Genomic DNA, 26,452 nt, shown 5'->3' with positions numbered 1-26,452 from the left:
GCGAGTGGTAGAGGTCTAGCATTCTTCTACGTATGGATATCCAATTTTCCCAGTACCACTTATTGAAGAAGCAGTCTTTCCCCAATGTATGTTCTTGGTGCCTTTGTCAAAGATCAGTTGGCTGTAAGTATGTGGGCTGATTTCTGGTTTCTCTATTCCATTCCATTGGTCTGTGGGTCTGTTTTTATGCCAGTATGATGCTGTTTTGGTTACTATAGCTTTGCCGTATAATTTGAAGTCAGGTAGTGTTATGCCTCTGGCATCATTTTTTTTTTTTTTTTTGGCTCATGATTGCTTGGCTCTTAGGTGTCTTTTCTTGTTCCATATGAATGTTAGGATAGTTTTTTTTCTATTTCTGTGAAGAATGTCATTGGTATTTTGATAGGGATTGCACTGAATCTGTAGATTGTTTTGGGTAGTATGGACATTTTTGCAACATTAATTCTTCCAATCCAAAAGCATGGAATATCTTTCCATCTTCTTGTTTCCTCTTTAATTTCTTTTAACCATGATTTGTAGTTGTAGATATCTTTCACTTCTTTGGTTAAATTTATTCCTAGCTATTTTATTTTTTTGGTGACTATTGTAAATGGGCTAGCTTTCTTGATTTCTCTTTTTCTGCTAGTTCATTCGTGGAGTATAAAAAACCCTACTGATTTTTGCATGTTGATTTTGTATCCTGCAGCTTGACTGAAATTGTTTATCAATTCTAAATAGTTTTTTTGCAGAGTTGTTAGGCTTTTCTACATTTAGGATCATGTCATTTTTTGCAAACAGGGACAATTTTACTTCATCTTTTCCATCTGGATGCTCTTTGTTTCTTTCTCTTGCCCGATTGCTTTGGCCACTACTTCCAATACTATCTTATATAGGAGTGGTGAGAGTGGGCATCCTTGTCTTGTTCTCATTCTTAAGGGAGAGTATTTCAGCTTTTCCCCATTCAGGATGATATTGGCAGTGGGTTTGTCTTATATGGCTTTTATTTTGTTGAGATATTTTCCTTCTATATCTAAGTTGCTGAGAGTCTTTGAATGTTGTCAAATGCTTTTTCTGTATCTATTGAGATAATCATATGGTTCTTGTCCTTGATTCTGTTGACATTTATTGTATGGTGTATGACATTTATTGATTTGTGTAGGTTGAACCATCTTTGCATCCCTGGGATGAATTCCACTTAATTGTGGTGTATTTTTTTGATGTGTTTCTGTATTCTATTTGCTAATATTTTATTGAGGATTTTTGTGTTATGGTCATCAAAATGGTGGCCTATAGTATTCTTTTACTGTTGTATCTTTCTGGTTTTGGTATCAGGGTGATGCTGGCCCTCATAGAAAGAGTTTGAGAGAATGATCTCTGTTTCAGTTTTTTGGAATAGTTTGAAGATGATTGGTATTAATTCTGCTTTAAAGGTTTGGTGGAATTCAGCAGTAAAGCCATCTGGTCCTGGGTTTTTCTTTGTTGGGAGGTTGCTGATTACTGCTTAAATCTCTTTGCTTGTTATTGGTCTGTTTAGGTTTCCTATTTCTTCTTGGTTTAGCCTTGGTAGTTTGTATGTGTCCAGAAATTTATCCATTTCCTCCAGGTTTTCAAATTTGTTGGCATATAGTTGTTTATAATAGTCTCTAATGATTCTTTATATTTCTGTGGTATTAGTCATAATGTCTCTTTTTTCATTCCTAATTTTTACTTTGGTATTCTCTCTTCTTTTTTTAGTTAGCCTAGCTAATGGTTTGTCTATTTTGTTTATCTTCTTGGAAAACCAACTTTTTGTTTCATTGATCTCTTGTACCATTTTTTGTGTCTCTATTTTATTTAGTTCTGCTCTAATCTTAATTACTTCTTTCCATCTACTAATTTTGGGGTTGGATTGTTCTTGTTTTTCTAGTTCTTTGAGGTGTAGTGTTAGGTTGTTTATTTGAAATCTTTCTATTCTTTTGATGTAAGCATTTGTTGCAATAGACTTCCCTCTTAGCACTGCTTTTGCAGTATCCCATGAGTTTTGGTATGATGTGTCTTTATTTTCACTAGTGTTGAGAAATTTTTTGATTTCCTGTTTAACCTCTTCTTGGACCCATATGTCTTTCAGGAGCATGTTGTTTAATTTCCATGTATTTGTGTGGTTTCCAGAGTTATTGTATTCCTTTGGTGGACTCATATTTTCTTGTTTTTTCATATTTCTAGTATCTCTACATTGATGTCTGGTCAGTAAAACAGTTTTCTCTTCTATTACTCTCCTTCCCTGGCCTCTGCTGGTGACCCTCCTTATATCAATGCAGTCGAGTGGTCGGTGGCCCATCTGCACAGCGGCAGTGGCTTCAGAGCAGTGATGGTGTCTGCAGTGGCAGCCTGAGTAGCTATGATGTCTGCAGCAACAACAGGGTTACTTTGCTGTGGCAGCTGCACCTGCCTCCGTGACATCTATGGTGTCCTTGGCAGCAGCAAGGTTACCTTGTGGGGGTGACAGCAGTGCCAGTGGCTGCAATTGCCTCCCTTGCACCTGTGTGTCCTCAGCAGCAGCAGGGTTACCTCTTGGGGACAGAAGCAGCACCAGTGGCTGGAAAAGCCTCTGTTACATCTGTGTTGTCTGCAATGGCAGCAGCGTTATTTTATGGGGGCAGCAGCAGTAGCTGCAGCTGCAACAGTCTCCCTTACATTTGTGGTGTCCTTGGTGGCAGCAGGGTTACCTTGCAGGGGTGGTAGCAGCGCTGGAAGCTGCAACTGTCTCCCTCACATTTGTGATGTCCTTTGTTGCAGCAGGGTTAACTTGTGGTGGCAACAATGGCTGCAGTGGTTGCAGCTGCCTCCCTCGCATCTGTGTAGTCTGTGGCTGTAGCGATGGGTCATGCACAGAACTACTGCTCTGCCATGGGTGACAGTTCTGGGACTGGACAATGGCTCTGGTGACTCAGATAATTTTTATATGTGGTACTACTATGTGCTCCTGTATTATCCTGAACTTCCCCTACCATAACACTTACACTAGAATTTGATAGACTTCTGTTAGTTGCAAGTAATAAAATCCAATTCCAACAAGCCTAAGATAAAAGGCAGAGAATTTATTACTGGTTCCGTAACTGGAAAGATCCATTATTTTGCTGATTTCAGTAGGATTCAGGACTCTTAAATGATATCATCTAGACTCTTTCGCTATCTGAACAGTTCTGTCTACATGATGGCCTTTGAGATCCATATTCATCTCATGTTAGCTTAGTATCACCAATGTGAATCAGTTTTTCATGATAGCTATGTCAGGAAATTTCCAGGGATTGGCCCACCTTTGATCATATGCCCAGTCCAGAAACAATCACTATGGGAGAGGGATGGGATGGCCTGAATTGGCACCTCTATGTAAGGGGTGGGTGGCATTAGCTTCACCTAAACCAAAAGGAATAGATTCCCCATTGGAAGGAGAAATTACTAAAGGAAGGGCAGGATTGGGAACTAGATAGAAAAAAATAGGTATCTGCTCCAGTACTATAATGTTATAGTTTGTTAATTATAGATAAGCCTTCTGAAGAAAAAAAATTGAATTTTTTTCTTGCTCTTTGTAGTATCCTTAAGGACCTAGCACAATGCTGGGAATAGAATCAATGCTTAATATGGATTTGTTGAATAAATCATTTCCTAATTTTTTAATTATCAATTTTACCATATCAAGGTTTAAAATAATTACATTTTGCTCTGTAATCATAAGTCTCACAGTTGTTTCATTTTAGAGTTATATCTAATTGGATTCAGTGCATCAACAGTCCTTTTACTGCAACTTCTCCATACCTGAGCTTTTATTTTAAATAAAATAAAAGTTGGCTAAATTTTGTCATATAGTTTTCCAAGAAGAGTTAGAGTTGCTATATTTCCTAAGCATTCATGTTCTTAAGAATGTCTTCTGTTGCTTTCATAGTTAACGGACAAATTGGCTGGATATAAATTTCTTGGGGTGACACTTTCTTTAAAAATTTTGTCAATTATCATTCATCTGTCTGTTCTCATGGAATGTTACCTTGGAAAATTCTATATGGATTCTTTGTCCTTAAAAGTTTAATTTACTAAATATGTTCTCATATTGACTGGAATATATCAGCTTTTCCCTAGGGACACAGCATAAAGATTCAAGTTCTATTCAACAAAAGTTTTCTTCTATCATCTTTTTAATATTTTCCTTCTGCTACATTAGTAATAGGGGCTTTGTTATGCACATATGGTATACAGAGCAGTAGGAATCCATGTTTTGTGGGGCCTAAAGCTTATACAATCTGTGGGGCAGGGTGGGGCACGGGAAAGTCTCTACATGAACAAAGAATGCAAAATTCGGCTTGAAAGTGAATATGTAGTTGGAATGAGAAAAATAAATTACAAATTAAAAAAACCCTGACAAATATAATGAAAAAAAGATCCAGAAAAATAACTAACATACCTTTGTAATATTTTTTTTTCCAAAGATATTCCAGGTTCATTTCCTGCCCTAGACCCAGAATCAGGCATTTTTCGAAGAAGCACTGGTTTCTTTTAGTGGAAAATGATACTTCAAGATTATAATTCTGGGAATGCAACTGAGTTGGTCAGCATTTCTAGGTCTTTTCAGTGGGTAGAGCTAGGATATAATTGCATGTGTATATATGTGTGCATGTGGCTGCATGTATGATAAAATATCTCATTAATTCATACTGACACTTCCAATTCCAATTCAGAACTGCAGAGTTTTCACTGAACATCTGTATTACATCCATATCTTCTTGCCAAAGAATCTTGAATCAAAAATCTTGGTTCTTTAGGTATAGGAGATGACTTCTGATATCCCATAAGTACTCATTTTTTAAAAATGCTATAATACATACACAACAGCCTCAGGAAAGCAATACCAATACAAGGGGGTCTTTAAAAAGTTCATGGGAAGGTTCATATTATCTTTTTTAAAAAATTTACTGAAAATTCTTGCTCCATCAATCTTTTAATTCTACTTTTCCATGAACTTTTTGAAGTACCATCATACTACTGTCAACTATAAGGAATATTTAATGAAATCATTAAAAAAATTTTGAGGGGCTAGACACTTAGCTCAATTGGTTAAAGCACGGTGTTGTAACACAGAAGTCAAGGGTTTGGATCCTCTTCACAGCCCGCTGCCCCCCCAAAATTAAAATAAATAAATAAATAAATTTTGGTGTATGCTCTCCTTATTCTATTTTTTATTTATCTATCTATTCATTTATTTATAGAACACAGACATTACATATGATGGTCTCTCCCTTTTATCTTATCTTAGCTCCACAAATATACATTTCATGCTCACCCCCAGTCCTATGTCATCTTTGCTTATCTGAAGCTCATTTTCTAGTAATTTCACAATAAGGGCTGATGGGAACAATATTCCTTGCATTCTTACATGTTGAAATAGCTTGGGCCCTTTATACTTAAAAGTCAATTTTGCTGGATATAAAATCCTTGGATCATGTATTCTTTCCTTAAAGAGGGAGACTTCTTAGTGCGTGATTTTGGATATTTCTTGTTTGACTGAGGTGGAGACTCTCCTCTCTCTTTTTGTTTTGTAGATTCTTGTGGAAAGAGGAGAGATTCCTGTGGAAAGGAAAATTTAAAAATACCCATATCTGCTATCTTTAAATAATCCACTAACTTTAAACAGATGCCCATTTTTGTCAAAATAAAATATAATAATTTGTATTTGGAACATTTCTACCAAAATCACGTATTTTGAAAACAGAGGTTGGCTAGGAAGCAACTTTTGTATAATAGAGGTTCGCGAACCAGGACAAACAAGTATGTGGATTTGGTCATATTTTGCATTTTTCTTGGGAGTTTTAGTCTAATTTCTTGGTTTTTTTCACTGGACATATTCCCAATTCACAATAATGAGGACCATGTGTAGAATAAAGGCAAAAATGATGTCTTATTTTTCCAATTAGCATCTATATAGTAATTATAAAATTAATGCCAATGTTCAAACTCCCAGGTTCCCTGCCTGATGCTCCCATCCAGTGATGTGCCAGTAAACTGACTTGGTGATTAAAAAAAAATAGCCTTGATTTGTAACATTTGCCAATTTCTGTGGTGTAAGTACACCCACCATGGCTGATTTCAAGCTACTAAGAGTTTAATAACTGGCTAATATAATTCCTAAATATTTAATTTCATGAAATGGTATAAGAAAGCTACAGCACACACACTGCCCCATCCCCTCCCAAGATAATTTGTATGCTTTACATCTGTCATGTGTGGACTTCTATGAATTCCAGACTTTATTTCAAAAGCCATAAGTTTTTCTACACTGCTGAATCTTAATTTGTTCATACTATGTAGGTAGAGATAAAAACCAAGACTATAAATTAGCCTAATTTGCTCAGATAAAATCATGAGAAATGTTATAACCTTTGTTAACTTCTCTTTGGAGACTATATCCTTTAAGAAATTATTCAAAAGAAGTGCTATAGCACCACTATGAATAATAGTAAAATAATGAAAAAAGTTCAAGTGCTGAACAATTGGGGGATGGCTATAAAAACTATGGCATATTAATATATTATATAGCTATTAACATATGTATGTGGAATATATCAATACATGTATCGATTATGTCAGTATAAAAAACTTACATAAAATGTTATTTGAAAAATAATGCTAAATTTGGAGGCACATCCATTATAAATATGTGAAATTACTCCCACATTCTTCACTGAAAGCCAACAATCAGCAAGAGCCTCATACTTGAAAAGTCAGTCAAGTAGTGGAAGAATCATCCTTGAAAACTCACTGCAACTGATGTCAACCTGTTTCTCACCTCTATAAGCAACACAGAATATGCTTTTGTATTCACCAAAAACCACATTCCAAAACTGATGTCAACCCATTCTTGCCTCTGTAACTCACAAAACTCCAAACAAAAGACACATTCTAAGACTGATGTCAACCCATTCCTGTCTCTGTAACCCATGCATGAAACTCCAAAACAAGCCCCTGAAGCCTACATGTGGTCATCAGATTGCTTTGCTCAGTGAGAATATGCCTCATCAGCAGGGCTCTGCTTAATTAAGCAATAAATTCAGCCTTGATCTTTTTTTTTTTAATCGAATTTTGAGTGATGGTCTTATCCTTTGACAATCCCAAAAGTCTCACAGATATTTTTTGAATGCTCTCACATGGCAGCATTCTCTGTGACCCTTAGACTAACACGTGCACTCTCCTTGTCCCCTGTTTCAGAATTCCATTTATCCTTCAATTTTGCTTCTACATGAATCTGTCTCAACAACAACCTGAGTTCTGATTTATTTCATTGATCTCTTGTTGCTGATTCATTTGTTATATTAGGATTTTGTAACCCAATGCGTCTTTATATAAGGTCATTATTCCTAAGTCTTTGTATAGAGTAATTCAACCCTTAGTTTTGGAAGTGCACCCATTCGATAAATAACCAGATCTGCAGACCTTTTGATTTGGAGGTGCAACATTCAGTAAATAATTTTTGCCACTAACCTGCTTATTATTTTGCTGCTTGCTTTGCTTTCTTTTATTTGACAACCTATACAAAGTCTTGTGTCATGTGTTTTTGTTTTGTCTTTGAATTGTCATGTATTGCTTAATGTATAAGGAAGTGTTCTATAAAGAACAAATGGACATTTTCTCACTTATTTGTGGGAACTAAATAAATAGGTAAGTAAATAAATAAATAAACACACAACGGGGGGGGGAAGAAGACACAACAATCACAACAATTCCTTGAACTTGTTAAGACAAGTGAATGGATATGATGGGGGGAGGAGAGAAGGGGAGGAGGGAAAGAGGAATGGGTAAATGGTCACGAAAATCAACTACAATGTATATTGAGAAGTTAAAATAAAAAAATAAAATAAAAATAAAAAAAGAACAGATGGGAGCACAGGCCTATGAAATCTCCAATCCAATTCAAGCTGCCCCAAAGACTAATGTTTAGAAGTCTGTTAGACTGACAACAAATTTATGCAAAAGAAATTAGTTAACTTTGCCTTGGGTTCCCTATAAAATACTCAAGAGGGCACTCTGTCTTGTCAATTTGTGACTCACTTTGTATAGTTTGTAATACAGGATTGATGGCTGTCAGATTGACTTTACAGCACTGTCCTAGCCTCTGCTTGCTTGAGAAACCCAAGACACTTTTCAGGAGCACACACTTTTAACTAACTTGTATGTTATAGGTTTGTCTATAAAGCTGCAACCTCCTGGAAGAATTTCTGCTTTCTATTGGTATTGCACTATAATCCTAATTTTTGCACTAATAATAGTAAATGATCAAACTTAGATAACAGTGGCCATTATGGTAAACTTTGGACATGTCAAAATAAATAATTAATACAGTTAAGACAAGCTCTATAAAAATAAAGGGACAAAATACCAAACACTCGTTAGTTAGCATCTTAATTAGTAAACTGAGGCCTCAAAACAAAATGCTGACTCCAAAATAGTCTCTCAATTTGACTTTCTAACCTTCTGAAATCTACCCTCCTTGTATCTCTCTTTTCTCAGCTTTTATCTTCACCACTCACTTCATCCCTTCAATTCTTTCTGCTCCTTCCCTTGATCTCCTAAACATACTACCCTTTCCCTATGGATTTTCATAGAAAAGGAGTGGTCACATTGTCCAGATCTACTTAAAACTGCTATAACAGAAGATTATTCTATGGAAGTTGAATTTAAACCCTGCTCTAGAGCTGAGGTTTAAGGAGTTTCTTTTAACCCAGGAAGATAAAAATTGCTGCAGACTTCAGGATTTTGCTAGATATTTACTGTCCTGAACTATCAGCTCTTTTGCAACTAGTACACTTAATTGTTAGACCCTCAGGTGGGAAAAAAAATGGTTAAAAGCAGTAGGATAAGAAAGGCCAGGAGAATATTTAAATAACACAGCTATTCACTTAAAATTTTTTTTAAAAATTAAAGGGCCTTAGAGAGTAGGAAAAAGAAAAAATATTACAGTGAGCCCTTTCAGAAGACTTTCTCTTAAAGATGAACTGAACGAAGTTTAAAATTGTAAACAAAATAAAGAGGAATCAATAGAGAACTTTAAAAATTGACTTCAGGAAACTTGCAAACAATATTTTGGGTACCTAAATACCTGAAGTAAAGGGAGCCTTGCTAGGAAAATATGGATATGGAAGAAAAAACATGGTGCTCAGACATAAAATATAGAAAAAACCTGAAAAACTGTTTAATTAAAGTGTCAATTTAGAAATCTCTAATATATGGTTGACTTTTCAGAGGGCTTGGATAGTTAACAAAGTAGAAATCAAAACAAATTTGTGTTATTCCAGGTAAAAAGAAGACCAAAATATCCTCTGTTCTGTAAGAATCAGGAGTCTATAGATAGGGACACCTGTAGATATTGCAAGCTCTGGAAGAACCAATGACCCATATTGGCCAGGAATACCTGTTATGTGTATGATTAAAAAATAAACCGAAGAATTTCTTTTAGCAAAACCCTCCAAGGATATAGGCAGAAAAATTAGAGAACAGTTTATAAGAGGCCAGATTAATCCCATCCAAGTTGTCACAAATTTTTCTTTTTTATTAAAAAGATTAGGCTTGGTGGTTATTAAGTCAACAACATGGTATACATCAAAGACTCTTTCTTTGCCTTTTATGGCCTATCCCTGATTCAGTAGCCAAGGCTTATCCTCTTTGCCTCAGAGCAGTTACAACCCTGCCTAATTACTTGAAGCATCTACATGCCCGAGGATGATCTTTAAATCTGATGATACCATGTACTATTGCTATTCAAGAACAACCAACATTTTCCTGTTAGTCCTAACTAATGAGATATGCTATTTTCTTCTTTTTGCATTACCACTCATCAGTGTAACACTTTCAATTCAGCAATTCTACTTGCCTTACCATTGAAGGAGAATTTCATGATTATGTTTCTGCAGTTTGAAAATGGGCCATCCCCAGTACAAATATTTTGGACACACCAATTTATGGCGAAATATTGTTTGTTTATGGGTCTCATCTCTAAAAAGTAAAGTAAAAATACTATGCTGGATATGTAATAGCTGCACCAGACCTTGAATCCAGGTATTCTAACTTTGAATCCAATGGGTTTGCTTATATGCAAAAACTAAGCGATATGCAATTCCAAATATGTATGTATATAACACTACCATTAGTGAACATTTATTGAACATCTGCTATATGAAAAATATTGTGGTTGGTGCTCTAGAGAAATTAAAGTAAACTACAAAACTCCTGCTCTTAGGTATTTATAATTTATTTAATGAGATGGGATATGCACATTAAAATACACCACCACAAAATATAGCTCAATAAGTGTCTAGGCTTAAAAGGGGGAAGAGAGGTACTAAAAGACGGTGATTAAGTGCAAGGGCTTAGCCTATGACCTAGGTTGAGGTCAGCTCTGCAACTAAAAGATATGTGTGACCAGGAGTAAGTTTCTTAACTACTCTAAGCCTCAGTGTTTCCTCATTGGATAAAAGAAAGAAAGAAAAGAATAAAGGAGGAGTAATAACATTATTTACTTTATAGAACCACAATGAGCTAGTTAATTTGAATAATGTAAGAAAAACACTTAGCACAGTGCCTGGCACAAAATAAGTGCTCAATAAATTGTTACTGCTACATAGCTCTGGTAGACATTTCATGTATCTAAATGTGGGAATTGGGAGACCACTGACCTAATTCTACACTACTGACCTAATACAGTGTAGCCAGATAAATATTTACTGTAATTCATACAGCTTTCAGATCACCTAAATTGCTCTCTGGTCAGACATAGGGTAGCTTTCTCAGATAGCCATCCTTTTCCTTAGCCCTATCATCCTATCTTTTCCTTTAATTTTCAACCCAAGCAGGCAGGCAACAGTCTTTCATTTTCTCAGTGAGATCATGCATTTCTCTGGTATTACTTGGCAGTTACAAGCATCACAGACCAAAGATATTTTGTTTCAAAGTAGTTTAAATCACTATCAAAGAATTTATTCTGCAAATGGATATTCTTAAATCATGGGAATAAAGGGTCCTCAGATATAATTAAGTAAACTAGAGTAGAATAATTCCTAATTGTCCATATGTAGACCCAATCTGAATGAGAAATTGTGAGAAACAGGAGGTTTATCCTAATGTAATAGTATATTTTTATATGTGTCCCTCCTATGCATTTTATTTTCCAGCAACCTTCAGTTTAACCTTAAAACTGGCACTGATCTGCTCACTAATAATTACATATCCATCAAAAAGAATGTGAAGAATTGAGTTTTTTACTTTTATCTCACAAAAACAATTCAAACCTTTTTCTAAGGTCTAAGGTATTGGTGGGCATTTAAATGTATGAAAATGGTTTATAAAAATGCTATGGGAGAAAACTGGAATGAATTAACTAATCCAGAAAGTGAGGTACTTAATGCTGAGCAGATGAGAGAGAAGAGAGTAAATATAAATAGTCCTTAAATATATGCTCAAGAAGGAAATAAGTCTTCTAAGAGAAGAGAAATCAAGTTGTGTACAGGAAAGTTTTCTTTTAGGGTTTGCTTTCTACTTTCCTATTAATGTACAGGCAAACCTTAATTTACCAACTACCTATATATAGAAATGGCATTCCCATCTCTCTGTTCCCAGAACCTCCTCTGCCATAGTTCTGATTCAATAAAAACTGCAGTTTGGCTCAAAAATGATCCTAATTCAGGTGCTTAAAAAACCTTGCTCTGCATCTATCGTGCAACCCCATCTCTTCCCTGTTAGCCATACAGCCTAAATTCTGCCAGCACTTCTGACCAATCTTAGGCTCCAGGCCTCAGAGAGGTCCAGGAATTGTTGGATATATTTAGGTCTCTGGCTTAAAGGAACTAGGGTTCAGGAATGTCATAGCTACTATTTAGGTTTGCCGTAGATTAAATAGGCTTTTGTAGTCAAGCTTACTATAAACATACCCACCATTTATAAATGCTACTGAGAAATGTATTGACATTTAAAATATTGACTCAAGTGAACCTTGAGAATAACTTTTGTAAATTAGAGAATGTTTCCAATTCTTCGTAGCCTATATAATTAGAGGGCAAAAATGGTTAACTAATGAACTTCTGGACTGTTACAGCCAAAGGGCATATTTAATGGCATAACACAGGGGCTTCTTAGAGTCCACATTCCAGTGTAAGACAGAATCTGTTTTCAGCACAGATCCAATAACAAACTTACTGTTATTACCATGTAACACAATGAAATCTCTCTCCACCACCACAGTGCAGCAGAACTGAGAGGACATGAGTAACAAGCACACACACAGAGAGCCTTAGAGCCACACAATGGAAAATGAACATTTCCTGGAGTAAGAAATAACACCATAAAAATTAGCAAATGCTATAAATCAGCCAGTTGTAAACATTTAACAACACAACACGTTAAACTTGCACTTCAATATTGCTTTTGAACTGAATTCACTTAGTTTTTAGTTCCCTTTTTTAAACCATGGTTTCTAAATACACTGACAGACTTTTTGTTTGCTTGATTTTATATATATATATATATATATATATATATATATATATATATATATATATATATATATATATATATATATATATATATACACACACTTTTTTTTTTTTTAGGAATCAAATTAATCCGTTAATTCAGCTATTCATTTCCTTGGCTAATTGCCTTCACATCTGCTGTTTATTATAAACCTTGTTTATTATTTATAATTTTACTCTAATTCAGAGTGAGAATTCTATTTAAATTTATTTTCATTTTAGTATAAAGTTATTATTTTTAAAATTTCATTATCCCTCACCTTACTTTCTCAGGCAATGCTGAATACTTCCCCCAACTTTTATCCAAATGAATAAAGCTGTTAGGTGGGCTGGCCCGTTAGCTCAGTTGATTAGAGCATGGTGATGATAACACCAAGGTCCAGGGTTCAATCCCTGTACTGGCCAAAAAAACCACAAATCTGTTATCTTCTCAGAGAGAGGAAGAAGATAGACGTGGTGACCTGCTAAGAAAGCTTGCTGAATTAATTGGGATTTTGTTTAAAAATTATTTTACTTTGCAATCTTTCATGATTTTTCTAATTTAAATTTGGATTATTTTACTGATACCTGAAATGTTCAGAGATTTGAATATATTTGCATTTTAGCTTTTATTTTTATTATGTGAAGTATTTTTTGCTGTGAATTTGGTTGCTTTAATCTCAAATATTATTAATTGGCTTTGGATGTCACTTTTACTATTTAATAAGTTTATCATTTGAACTTCATTATAGTTAGATTTACAAGTCTAAACTTGTTTAGAAGTCATGGTTGACTCATTCAGTCAAAACTTTTTCTTTTCACTGACATTTCATAATGCTAACAGTTCACTGACAAGTGGTGATCTCTTAAAGTTTTCTCTATTGTTTGTTTTCAGCTCATTGGTATTTTTTTTTTTTTTTTTAACCAAAGGCAATAACTCCATCTATCTATCTTCCTACCTATCTATCATCTATCTGTCTCTTTTATCAGAGCATTGGCTGGTCTCTTTTAGTTTGAATATATCTGGCAAAGTGTAGGGAGCAGTGACACCTGCTGGTGAGACCTAAAGTTCCTTTTCAGAATTTACAATTGAGTTCCCCAGTCTATGTATGTCAGTGGTCCTGAGAGTGACAAGTTCAGAGAAGAGAAAAATCAGAGCAATAGCCTAATTACCATACAACACTTCAACTATCAACCTGAGAAGGACAGGAGAATCTAGCAGGTATTGTAAACCATATAGATGATCCTAAGCCAGGACTGGTTTTATTCTACTTCATCTCCTCCCCCGAGCCCCTTCCTCGGATCTCAGTGGAGAGATCCACAACTCCTTCACTCACAGCAAACTATCATCTCTCCATGCACAGGCCTCTTTCTTGCTATACTTTATCATATTCTTCCTAAATCCCTGCTCCCATTCCTCAACTGTCCGCTCCCAACTATGCCCACTCTAATATATATTATTTTGTGTAGGGCATTTTAAATAATATTAAATAATACAGATGCTCCTCATCTTAAATATTGTAAGTTAAAATGCATTTATCTAAACTACCTAACATCATAACTTAGCCTAGCCTAGCTTAAATATGCTTGGAGCACTTATGTTAGCCTACAGTTGGGTAAAAGTCATCTAACACAATGCCTATTTTTACAATAAAGTGTTGAGTATTTCATGTAATTTACTGAATACTGTACTGAAAGTGAAAAACAAAATGGTTGTATGGGTACCCAATACAGTTTCTACTGAATGTGTATCACTTTCACACCATCCTAAAGTCGAAAAATCATAAATTGAACCATCATAAGTCAGTGACTGTCTGTAGTATCATGTTTCAGCATCATACTTTTTTCTGCTTAATTCAGTCAGAGTCTTCACACCCTATTCATGCTACTCTATATATTTCTGGTTCACTGCCTTTGGATGCTGCAGAATATTCCAGAGTATGCTTTTTACCATATCGTATGTACCCATTCTTCTAGCGATGGACACCTGAGTTGCCTCCAATTTCCTGCTACTACTACTCTATCTATAGTACAGTGAATATCCTTATATATTTCCCCTGCTCCACAGAATGGCTGCTCCAATCTGCACTTTTACCAAAAGGGTCTGGATGTTCTCATCTACCTAAATCTTAGCTATCATTTGGTATTACCACCATGTTCTATTTTTAGCCTAACTAATGAGTGTAAAGTGGTTTTTCATTGTTGTTGTTTTCAATTTATTTTTTTCATTGTACATGTTTTTGGGGTACAGTTTGTTGTTTCAATACGTGCATACATTGTATAATGATCTAATCAGCATGTCTATCACCTAAACATTTATCATTTCCTTGTGGTTATAATATTCAAGATCCTCTTTTCTGGCTATCTTGAGATACACAATACAATATTATTAGCTATTGTCACCCTAGAGCACCAGTACTTATTCATCCGATCTAACTGTAACTTTGTAGCCTTGTACTAGCATGCCACCCTCTCCCCCATCCCCATCCTCCTTCCATTTCCCTGCCTCTGGAAACCACTATTTTACTATTTCTCTCTTTTTAATTTATTTTTTTAATTGACTCTTGATAATATATATATATATTTATGGAGTTCAGTATGATATTTGATTACATTCATACTGTGTGCAATGATCATATCAGGTTGCTTCATATATCCATTGCCTCAAACATTTGTCATTTCTTTGTGTTAGAAACATTCAACATCACCCTTACTAGCTATTTAAAGGCACACAGTACTTTATTAACTGTAGTCTCCCTCTTACTATAGAACACTAGATCCCATTCTTCCTATCTCTCTACTGTTTTATAACATTGACCACCCTTCTCCCCATCCTCCAACCCCCTTCTCCCCACCAGTCTCTAGTAACTACTATTCTACTCTCTACTTCTATGATATCAACTTTTTAAGCTTCCACATATGAGTGAGAACATGTGGTATTTCTCTCTGTGTGCCTTGCTTACTTAACATAATTTTCTCCAGGTTCATCCTGTTGCTACAAATGGCAGAATTTCATTCTTTTCTATGGCTGAGTAGTAGTCCATTGTGTATGTATATGACATTTCCTTTATCAAAGCATCCACCGATGGACATTCAGGTTGGTTCGAACTCTTGGCTATTGTGAATAGAGCCATGATAAACATGGGAGTGCAGGTGTCCCTTCAACATGTTGATTTCCAGTCCTTTAGATATAAACCCAGTAGTGGGACTGCAGGATCATATGGCAGTACTTATTATTTTCTCCCATTTTTCAGGTCATCTTTTCGCTCTATTGATTGTTTCCTTTGCTGTGCAGAAGCTCTTCAGTTTTATATAATCCTATTTTTTAGTTTTTCTTTTGTTCCCTGTGCTTCTGAAGTATTATTCATAAAATCTTTGCCCAGACCTATGTCCTGAAGTTTTCTATTTACCGAATTTGTTTTTCAGGTCTAGAAGTTTTTTGGTAGAGTCTTTAGGGCTCCCCCATATATAAAATCATGTCATCTGCAAACAGGGACAGCTAGAAAACCTTGACTTCCTCTTTTGGCATTTGTATGTCCCTATGTTTTCTTCTAGAATTTTTATTATTTCAGGTCTTACATTTAAGTCTTTAATACATTTTGAGTTGATTTTGATATATCAGGATTGCTTTGGCTATTTTGGGTCTCTTGTTGTTCCATATATATTTTTAAATTGTTTTTTCTATTTCTGTGAAGTATGTCATTGGTAGTTTGATGGGATTGCATTGAATTTGTAGGTCACTTTGGGTAGTATTGGTCATTTTGATGATATCAATTCTTCCAATCCATGAGTATGGCATGTCTTTCTATTTTTTGTGTCTTCTTTAATTTCTTGAATCAGTGTTTTATAGTTTTCATTGTAGAGATCTTTCACCTCCTTGGTTAAATTTATTCCTAGGTATTTTTTGTTGTTGTTGCTATTGTAAATGGAACAGATTTCTTGATTTCATTTTCTGCAAGTTTGTTGTTGATGTATAGAAATGCTACTGATTTTTGTATGTTGATTTTGTAGCCTGCAACTTTACTGAATTTGTTTATCAGGTCTGGGAGTTTTTGGTAGAGTCTTTAGGTTTCTCTCTATATAAAATCACATCATCTGCAAAGAGGGACAACTTGACTTCCTCCTTTCCAATTTGGATGCCCTTTATTTCTTTATTTTGCCTAATTGCTCTGGCTAGGACTTCTGCTACTATGTTGAATACAAGTAGCGAGAGTGGGCATCCTTGTCTTGTTCCAGTATGATGCTAACTCTGGGTTTGTCATATATAGCTCTTATTGTATTAAGATACTTTCCTTCTATATCTAATTTGTTGAGAGTCTTTATCATGAGGGAAGTTGAAAAATTTTTTTAAATTTAACTTTATTTTATTTTACTTCTCAAAATACATTGTAGTTGATTTTCATGCCCCTTTACCCATTCCTCTCCACCCCCACCCCTGACCACCACCACCCCCCACATTTATCTGTGCACTAGGCTTAAATAGTTCAAGGAATTTTTGTGATTATTCTGTCTTCTTCCCCCCACCCTTTATTTGTTTGTGTGTTTATTTATTTATTAATTTTTAGCTCCCACAAATAAGTGAGAACTTGTGATATTTCTCTTTCTGTGCCTGACTTGTTTCACTTAATATAATTTTCTCTAAGTCCATCCATGTTGTTGCGAATGATAGTATTTTGTTCTTTTTTATAGCAGAGTAGTATTCCATTGTGTAGATGTATCACAGTTTCCTTATCCACTCATCAGATGATGGACATTTCAGCTGGTTCCAGCTTTTGGCTATTGTATATAGAGCTGCAATAAACACTGAAGTACAGGTATCCCTTCAGCATGATGACTTCCATTCTTCTGGTTATATTCCCAGCAGTGGGATCGCTGGGTCATATGGTAGATCTATCTGTAATTGTTTGAGGAAACTCCATATCATTTTCCATAAAGGCTGCACAATTTTGCAGCCCCACCAACAGTGGATAAGAGTTCCTTTTCCTCCTCAACCTCTCCAGCACTTATTGCTCTCAGTCTTTTGTATGTTAGCCATCCTAGCTGGAGTGAGATGGTATCTCAGTGTGGTTTTGATTTGCATTTCCTGGATGCTGAGTGATATTGAGCACTTTTTCATGTGTCTGTTGGCCATTCATATGTCTTCCTTTAAGAAATGTCTGTTCAGCTCCTTTGCCCATTTTTTAACTGGGTTATTTGTTTTTTTGTTGTAAAGTTGTTTGAGTTCCTTGTATATTCTGGATATTAATCCTTTGTCAGATGTATATTTAGCAAATATTTTCTCCTACTCTGTTGGTTGTTTTTTATTCTGTTGATTGTTTTGTTTGCTGTACAGAAGCTTTTTAGTTTGATATAATCCCATTTGTTTATTTTACCTTTAGTTGCCTGTGCTTTTTGGGTCCTATTCATGAATTCTGTACCCACTCCTATTTCCTGGAATGTTTCCCCTATGTTTTCTTTAAGGAGTTTTATTGTTTCAGGGTTTATATTTAATTCTTTAATCCATTTTGAGTTGATTTTGGTATATGGTGAAAGATACAGGTCTAGTTTCATTCTCCTATATGATTATCCAGTTTTCCCAGCACCATTTGTGGAAAAGGCCGTCTCTTCCCCAGTATGTAGACTTGCTGCCTTTGTCAAAGATCAGATGGCTGTAGGCATATGGGTTAATTTCTGGGTTCTCTCTTCTGTTCCATTGATCTGTGTGTCTGTTTCTATGCCAGTACCATGCTGTTTTGGTTATAATAGCTTTGTAAAATAGTTTAAAGTCAAGTAGTGTTATGCCACCAGCTTTATTTTTTTTGTTGTTCAGAATTACTTTGGCTATGTGTGGTCTTTTGTTGTTCCATATAAAAGTCTGTATAGCTTTTTCTATCTCAGAGAAAAATATTATTGGAATTTTGATGGGGATTGCATTGAATTTGTAGATCACTTTGGGTAATATAGACATTTTCACAATGTTAATTCTTCCAATCCAAGAGCATGGTATATCTTTCCATCTTCTTGTGTCCTCTTTAATTTCTCTCAACAGTGGTTTGTAGTTCTCTTCAGAGAGATTTTTCACATCCTTGGACAGCTTTATTCCTAAATATTTTATTTTTTTCGTGGCTATTGTAAATGGGCTAGTTTTATTGATTTCTTTTTCTGCATGTTCACTGGTGGAGTATACAAATGCTACTGATTTTTGTGTGTTGATTTTGTACCCTGAAACTTTGCTGAAATCGTTTATCAACTCTAGGAGTTTCTTAATAGAAGATTTAGGCTGTTCAGTATATAGGATCATATCATCTGCAAAAAGGGACAGCTTGACTTCATCCTTTCCAATCTGGATGCCCTTTATTTGCTTCTCTTCTGATTGCTCTGGCTTGTACTTCCAACACTACGTTGAATAGGAGTGGTGAGAGTGGGTATCCTTGTCTAGTTCCTGTTTTTAATGATCCATTCAGGATCATATTGGCAGTGGGCTTATTGTATATGGCCTTAATTATGTTGAGAGACTTTCCATCTATGCCTAACTTGTAGAAAGTCTTTATCACGAAAGGATGTTGAATTTTGTCAAATGCTTTTTCAGCATTAATAGAGATGATCATGTGGTTTTTGTCTTTGCTTTTATAAATGTGGTGTATCACATTTATTGATTTGCATATGTTGAACCAATCTTGCATCCCTGGGATGAATCCCACTTGATCATGGTGGATAATTTTCTGTATGTGTTGCTGTATTCTGTTAGTATTTTATTGAGGATTTCTGCATCTATATTCATCAAGGATATTGGCCTATAGTTTTCTATTTTTGATGCATCTTTGTCTGGTTTTCATATCAGGGTGATATTTGCCTCATAGAATGAGTTTGGGAGAATGGCCTCTGTTTCAATGTTTTGGAACAGTTTGTAGAGAATTGGTATCAGTTCCTCTTTGAAGATTCAGTAGAACTCTGCAGTGAACCCATCCAGCCCTGGGCTTTTCTTCACTGGGAGCCTTCTGATAATAGCTTCAATCTCTTTTATTGTTATTGGTCTGTTCAGATTTTCTATATCTTCTTGGCTCAGTTTTGGTAGTTTGTATGTGTCCAGAAATTTACCCATTTCCTCCAGATTTTCAAATTTGTTGGCATATAGATGTTTATAGTAGTCCCTAATGATTCCTTGTATTTCTGAGGTATCAGTTGTAATATCACCCTTTTCATTTCTAATTTTTGTTATTTGGGTCTTCTCTCTTCTTTTCTTAATTAGCCTTGCTAAAGGTCTGTCAATTTTATTAATCTTTTCAAAGAACCAACTTTTTATTTCATTGATCTTTTGTATTGTTCTTCATGTTTCTATTTCACTTAGTTCTGCTCTGATCTTAATTATTTCTTTCCATATACTAACTTTAGGTTTGGATTGTTCTTGTTTTTCTAGATCATTAAGTTGAAGTGTTAGGTTATTTATTTGACATCTTTCCATTCTTCTGAAGTAAGCATTTAATGCAATGAATTTCCCCCTTAAAACTGCTTTTGCAGTATTCCACAGGTTTTGGTATGATGTGTCATTATTTTCATTAGTTTCAAGAAATTTTTTGATTTCCTGTTTAATTTGTTCTTGGACCCACATGTCATTAAGTAGAATGTTGTTTAATTTCCGTGAGTTTGTACAGTTTTCAGAGTTTCATTTATTACTAATTTCTAATTTTAATCCATTGTAATCAGAAAAAATACATGGAATAATTCCAATTTTTTTGAATTTGTTAAGACTTGCTTTGTGACCTAACATGTGGTCTATCCTGGAGAATGTTACATGTGCTGATGAGAAGAATGAATATTCTGAGGTTGTTGGGTGGAATGTTCTATAGCTATCTGCCAAATCCAATTGGTCTAAAGTATTGTTTTGATCTTGTGTTTTTCTGTAGATTTTTTGCCTAGATGATCTGTCCAATGATGACAGTGGGGTGTTCAGGTCCCCCACTATTATGGTGTTAGTGTCTATCTCTTTTTTTTAGATCTAATAGTGTTTGCTTTGTAAATCTGGCTGCTCCAACATTAGGTGCATATATATTTATGATTGTTATGTCTTCTTGACAGATAGATTCTTTTATCATTATATATTGGCCATCTTTATCTCTTTTAATGGTTTTTGCTTTAAAGTCTATTTTATCTGATACGAGAATAGCTACTCCAGCTCATTTTTCATTTCTATTTGCATGATATATCTTTTTCCATCCTTTCACTCTTAGTCTGTGTGTGTCTTTACAAGTCAAGTGAGACTCTTGGAGACAGCATATTGTTGGGTCCATCTTTTTAAACCAGTCAGTCAGTCTGTGTCTTTTGAATGGGGAATTTAGTCCCTTTACATTCAGAGTTATTATTGAAAGGTGTTGATTTTCTCCTAGCATTATACTGATATTTGTTTAGATGTCTTAAGTATCTTTTGTTCCTTTCTTTCAAATTTTCTGTTTGTCTTCTGTATTGTTGGTTTTTTGGGGTGATAGATAAACTATTTTTTCTCCCTTCTGTTAGCATAATTGTTTTGCTGGTAGGTATTGTTCTTTCTTGTGTATTCATGGTAGTGATGGTTGTTTTTGTGGTATCAAACCCAATATCTCCTTGAGAATTTCTTGTAGGGCTGGCCATGTGGTAGTGAACTCCCGCAGTTTTTGTTTATCTGAGAAATATACTATTTGTCCTTCATTTTGGAAGGATAGCTTTGCTGGGTAAAGTATTCTTGGCTGGCAATTTTTGTCCTTTAGTGTTTTGAATATATCATTCCATTCTTTTCTGGCTTTTAGAGTTTCTGATGAAAAGTTTGATGTCATTCTGATTAGGGCTCCCTTATAAGTGACTTGCTGCTTCTCTCTTGCAGCTTTTAAGATTCTCTCTTTGCCTTTGATATTTGTCAGTTTGATTATCACATGTCTTGGAGAGGACCTTTTTGGGTGGAATGTGTTTGGTGATCTTTGGGCTTCCTGAATCTGGGGATCTATGACTCCTATACCTGGGAAGTTTTCTGCTATTATCTCATTGAGTATGTTTTCAATGCCATTTCCTTTTTCCTCCCCTTCTGGAATACCTATGATTTGGATATTTTAGCCCTTAAGGTTGTCAGTTGTCTCTCTTAAATTTTCTTCAATTTTTTTGATTCTTTTTTCTTTTTTCTGGTCTGCCTGTGATAATACAAACAGCCTATCTTCAAGGTCAGAAATTCTCTCTTCTGCTTGTTCAAGTCTGCTGGTTAAATTCTCTGTTGTATTTTTTATGTTGTTGATTGAATCCTTCAGCTCCACAAGCTCAGCTACATTCTTTTTCAAGGCATTGATTTCTTTGTACATTTCTTCTTTCAGATCCTGTATGGTTTTTCTCATTTCATTGTGGTGTTGTTTCACTGAGTTTTCTTGTATCTCATTTAGTTTCCTTAGAATAGTTACTCTAAATTCCTTGTCTGTCATTTCAAAGACTTCCTGTTCTACAGGATCTAGCACTTGTAAGTTACTAATTTTCTTTGGTGGTGATGTACTTTCTTGATTTTTCATATTTCTGGTTTCTTTCCTTTGGTGTTTTGTCATTGTGGCCGGGGTTATCCCTGTTCACTTGTTTCACCCTGATGTCTGGCTTGGATCCTGAAGGGTCTGCTGCTTCTGGACAGCAGAAATTAGCCTGGACCAGAAGTCCCACCCCACCTGCCTTCACCAGCTGGTCAGGTGGCCTGGGAGTCCAGAGCCTCTCAAGTCACTCATGGAGACAGATGGCCTGGGCTGGAAGTCCTGCCCCACCTGCCTTCATAGGCTTGTCGGGCTCAGGGCTTGTGAGCCCGTGCCTCTCAGGTCACTCACAGAGACAGATGGCCTGAGCCAGAAGTCCCACCCCACCTGCATTCACCAGCTTGTCTGGCTTGGGGCTTAGGAACCTGGAGCCTCTCAGTCACTCACGGAGATGGGACGGCCTGGGCCGAAATTCCTGCCACATCAGCCTTCACCAGCTTGCCTGGCTCGGGGCTTGGAAACTCCTGTCTCTCAGGTCGCTCATAGAGATGGATGGCCTGCACCAGAAGTCCCACCCCGCCTGCATTCACCAGCTCGTCTGACTCAGGGCTTAGGATCCTGGAGGCTCTCAGGCCATTCACGGTGATGGGATGGCCTGGACCGAAATTCTCACCCCATTAGTCTTCACCAGCTTGTCTGGCTCAGGGTTTGGGAACCCATGCCTCTCAGTTCACTCACGGAGACAGGATAGCCTGTGTCGGAAGTCCCGCCCCAGCCCCACCTGCCTTCTCTGGCCAGCAGGCTCAGGGTGTGTGGGCCCAAATGCTCTAAAGTCTCTCTACAAAATGGGGAGCAATCTGAACTGGGGTCCTGCAGTGGGCAGCTCCTGTCCATTCCAGCACAGATTTCAGGTCCTCTGTCACTGCTCCTCAAAAGCTGCAAATTGGTTGTTCTGTGGGAGAGAGCAACACCAGGAACTGACTACTCTGCCATCTTGACCAGAAGATGAATTTTATCAAATGCTTTTTCTGCATCTGTCAAGATGATCATATAGTTTTTTGCTTTCATTTTGTTGATGTGATGTATTACATTTATTGATTTGCATATATTGAATCATCCTTGCATTCCTAGGATAAATCCATTTTGATCATGGTGTATGATCTTTTTGATATGTTGCTGGATTTGGTTCGCTAGTATTTTATTGAGGATCTTTGCATCTGTGTTCATTAGGGATATTGGTGTGTAGTTTTCTTTTGTTTTGGTTGCGTCCCTGCCTGGTTTTGGTATCAGGGTAATGTGGGCCTCATAGTATGAGTTTGGAATCCATCCACTTCAATTTCTGGAAATAGTTTAAGAAGTACTGGTATTAGTTCTTCTTTAAATGTTTGATAGAATTCAGCAGTAAAGCTGTCTGGTCTCAGGCTTTTCTTTGTTGGGAGACTTTTTACTACTCATTGGTCTATTTAGGTTTTCTATTTCTTCTTTGTTCAGTCTGGGTAGGTCATATGTGTCCAGGACTTTATCCATTTCCTCTAGGTTTTCATATTTATTGCCATATAGGTCATAACAGTCTCTGATGATCCTTTGTATTTTGGTGCTATCTGTTGTAATGTCTCTATTTGCTTTTCTGCTTTTGTTTATTTAGGTCTTTTCTTTTTTTTTTTCCCCTTGGTTAGTCTGGCTAAGGGTTTGTTCATTTTGTTTATCTTTTCAAAGAGCCATATTTTTATTTGATTGCTATTTTGTATTGTATTTTTAGTCTCAAATTCATTTATTTCTGCTCTGATTTTTATTATTTCTTTTCTTCTACTTATTTTAGGTTTAGTTTGTTCTTGCTTTTCTACTTCCTTGAGGTATATTGTTAGGCTGTCTATTTGAAATCTTTCTGGGTTTTTTTTTTATGTAGGTGTTTATTACTATAAACTTTCCTTTTAGTAGTTGTAGTCCATAGCTTTTGGTATGTTGAGTTTCTATCTTCATTAGTTTCAAGAAATTTTTCAATTTCCTTCTTCATCTCTTCTCTGACCCATTGGTCATTCAAGAGCATGTTGTTTAATTTCTATGTATTTGTGTAGTTTCACAAGTTCCTCTTGTTATTAATTTCTAGTTTTATTCCATTATGGTCAGAAAAAATACTTGATATAATTTCTATTTTTTGAATTTGTTGAGACGTATTTTGTAGCTTAACATATGACCAATCCTGGTGAATGTTCCATGTGCTAATGAAAAGAATGTATGCTGCAGCTGTTGGATGAAATGCTCTGTATATGTCTGTTAGGTCCATCTGGTCTATGGTGCCATTTAAGTCTGGTGCCATTTATGCACCTTGTGTGCATAATAATGCATACAAAGTAAAGAATAATGTGTATTCTTTATTTGTTAGGTACAGTATTCTATGCATGTCCAATAAAGCAAGCTTGTTAACCCTATGTTTCTGTCTATCTTCTATATCTTTACTAATTTTGTGTTCAATTTATCAATAGTTAGGAGAGCTGTGTTTCAGTGAATTTACAGATTTCTTCTTATAATTCTATCAATTTTTACTTCATACATTTTGAGGCTATCATATAAATTTAGAACCCTCATATCTTCTGGTGAAATGAACCTTTTATCATTATGTTTTTCTTTATTCTAAATAATTCTTATTGACTTGAAGTCTCATAAAAAAAATAGCCACCTGAATTTTCTTAGTCTGTGTCTGGCATATCTTTTTCCATCCTTTTACTTTCAAATGAACATGTTCTTATGTTTTAATATGTGTCATAAATAGTTGAATTCAAAATCTTTACACAAACTGACAATCTCTTTTAAAAGGTGATTTTAATTTATTTATTAAAAACATTAATACATTTGGACTTATCTTTACTACCTTGCTTGGTGCTTCTCTTTGTCCCTCTTTTTTCTTGATTCTCTTTTCCTTTTTCTTCTCTTTGGCTTAATTGTGGTATTTATTTGTTTTATTTGTTTGTTCTTTCTATCATTCCCTTCCTCTACTGGTCTGGATGCCATATACTTTAGTTCTATTATTCTAGTGGTAACCCTTGAAATTTTATCACCACACATAATTTTTTAAAGTTTAGGTAATTTTAATACTCTTCTTAATTGATACAAGGACCAAAACTTAAATGCTATTTTGTCCAGTATTTTGTTTCTGTATTTTTTAACTACTGTAAATTAGAAATTATTTAATTGTTTACATGTGCTACATATGCAACAATCTGTTTATTCGCAATTCATTCTTGTATTATTAAGAAATAACCCTTTTTATCTCTAGTAATGCTTTTTTCTTAAAGTTTACTTCACTTGATATTAATATAGCTGTATTAGTTTTCATTTGATTGTTTACATAATCATACCAATCCCCTACTGGGCCTCTATATTCCCTCAGATTTCAACAATGTTTTACTATCTTGTTGATACTCTTTTTTTTTTTTTTTTTTTTGTCGTTTTTCATGACCGGCACTCAGCCAGTGAGTGCACCGGTCAGTCCTATATAGGATCCGAACCTGCAGCGGGAGCGTCGCCGCGCTGCCAGCGCAGCACTCTACCAAGTGCGCCACGGGCTCGGCCCTCTTGTTGATACTCTTACATATTCAAACAAATTTTTAATTTTCTTAGGAGGTTTTTTGGTTTTTATCAGGGAGAAGTTAATCCAAATTGCCTAATGTTCTATTACTAGAAGCATAAGACAGTCATACCTTATTTCTTTAAGAATATTTAATATGATCATATGGTGGCCAGTCTCAAAAAATGTATGGTGGCAACTTCCCTACTTCCTGGTATTTACATATTTGTGTAGTCCCCTCTCACATTATGCCAGGGTTGGTCTGTGTGACCAGTAGAATATGGCAGAACTGATGGTGTGTCACTTCCAAGATTAGGTCATAAAAGACTGTGATTTTTCTCTTGGTCACTGCAGCCCTATGGAAAAGCCCATGTGGTAAACAGTTGCAGGCTCCTGCCAACAGCCATGTGAATGAGCTTGGAAGCAGATCCTCCAGTTAATCCTCCAGGGAAGATCTCCCTGGCTGATATCTTGAGCAAAATTTCATGAGAGACCCTACGCCAAAACCACACAGGCTAAGCCAGTCCAGATTCATGATCCTCAAAAACTGTGTGAGATAATAACATTGGTGGCTTGGGGATGATTTGTTATGCAGCAATAGATAACTAATACAGCTTATTTTAAATTACTTGCCATCTGAGTCATTAATTTTACTTTGCCTTTTATCAAATTGTTCAGTGTCCCCATGTGCTCATATTCCCCTTGAGGTATAATCCATCTTGACTGGTCATGTGTATCTGCAGGGAGAAGCTAAATTCTAGAACTTAGCTTGGACTCCTCTGATTAGCTTAGGCTGAAAGAGTCATGCTTCAGGTATATAGTCTAGACTTGGTGTTTAAATCTATACCTCCTCCAGGTACAGTTTTCAAGAGCTGTCTGACTTAGTTATAATATCCTTGTTCTTAGTATATAAAGAGGAGTAGGGGCAGATGGGA

At 35.7% G+C, this 26,452-nt stretch overlaps 1 protein-coding gene across 1 annotated transcript in view; it reads right to left on the bottom strand.

Moving 5' to 3' along the window:
* Positions 1-26,452, bottom strand: part of ATL1 (atlastin GTPase 1) — a 75,318-nt gene that overhangs the window by 14,273 nt on the left and 34,593 nt on the right. The window lies entirely within an intron of this gene.

Source organism: Cynocephalus volans, chromosome 3, assembly GCF_027409185.1.
Source record: "Cynocephalus volans isolate mCynVol1 chromosome 3, mCynVol1.pri, whole genome shotgun sequence".
Taxonomy (NCBI): Eukaryota; Metazoa; Chordata; class Mammalia; order Dermoptera; family Cynocephalidae; genus Cynocephalus; species Cynocephalus volans.
The sequence above is the reverse complement of the archived record's forward strand: the minus strand, read 5'-3'. Positions and strand labels throughout refer to the sequence as shown.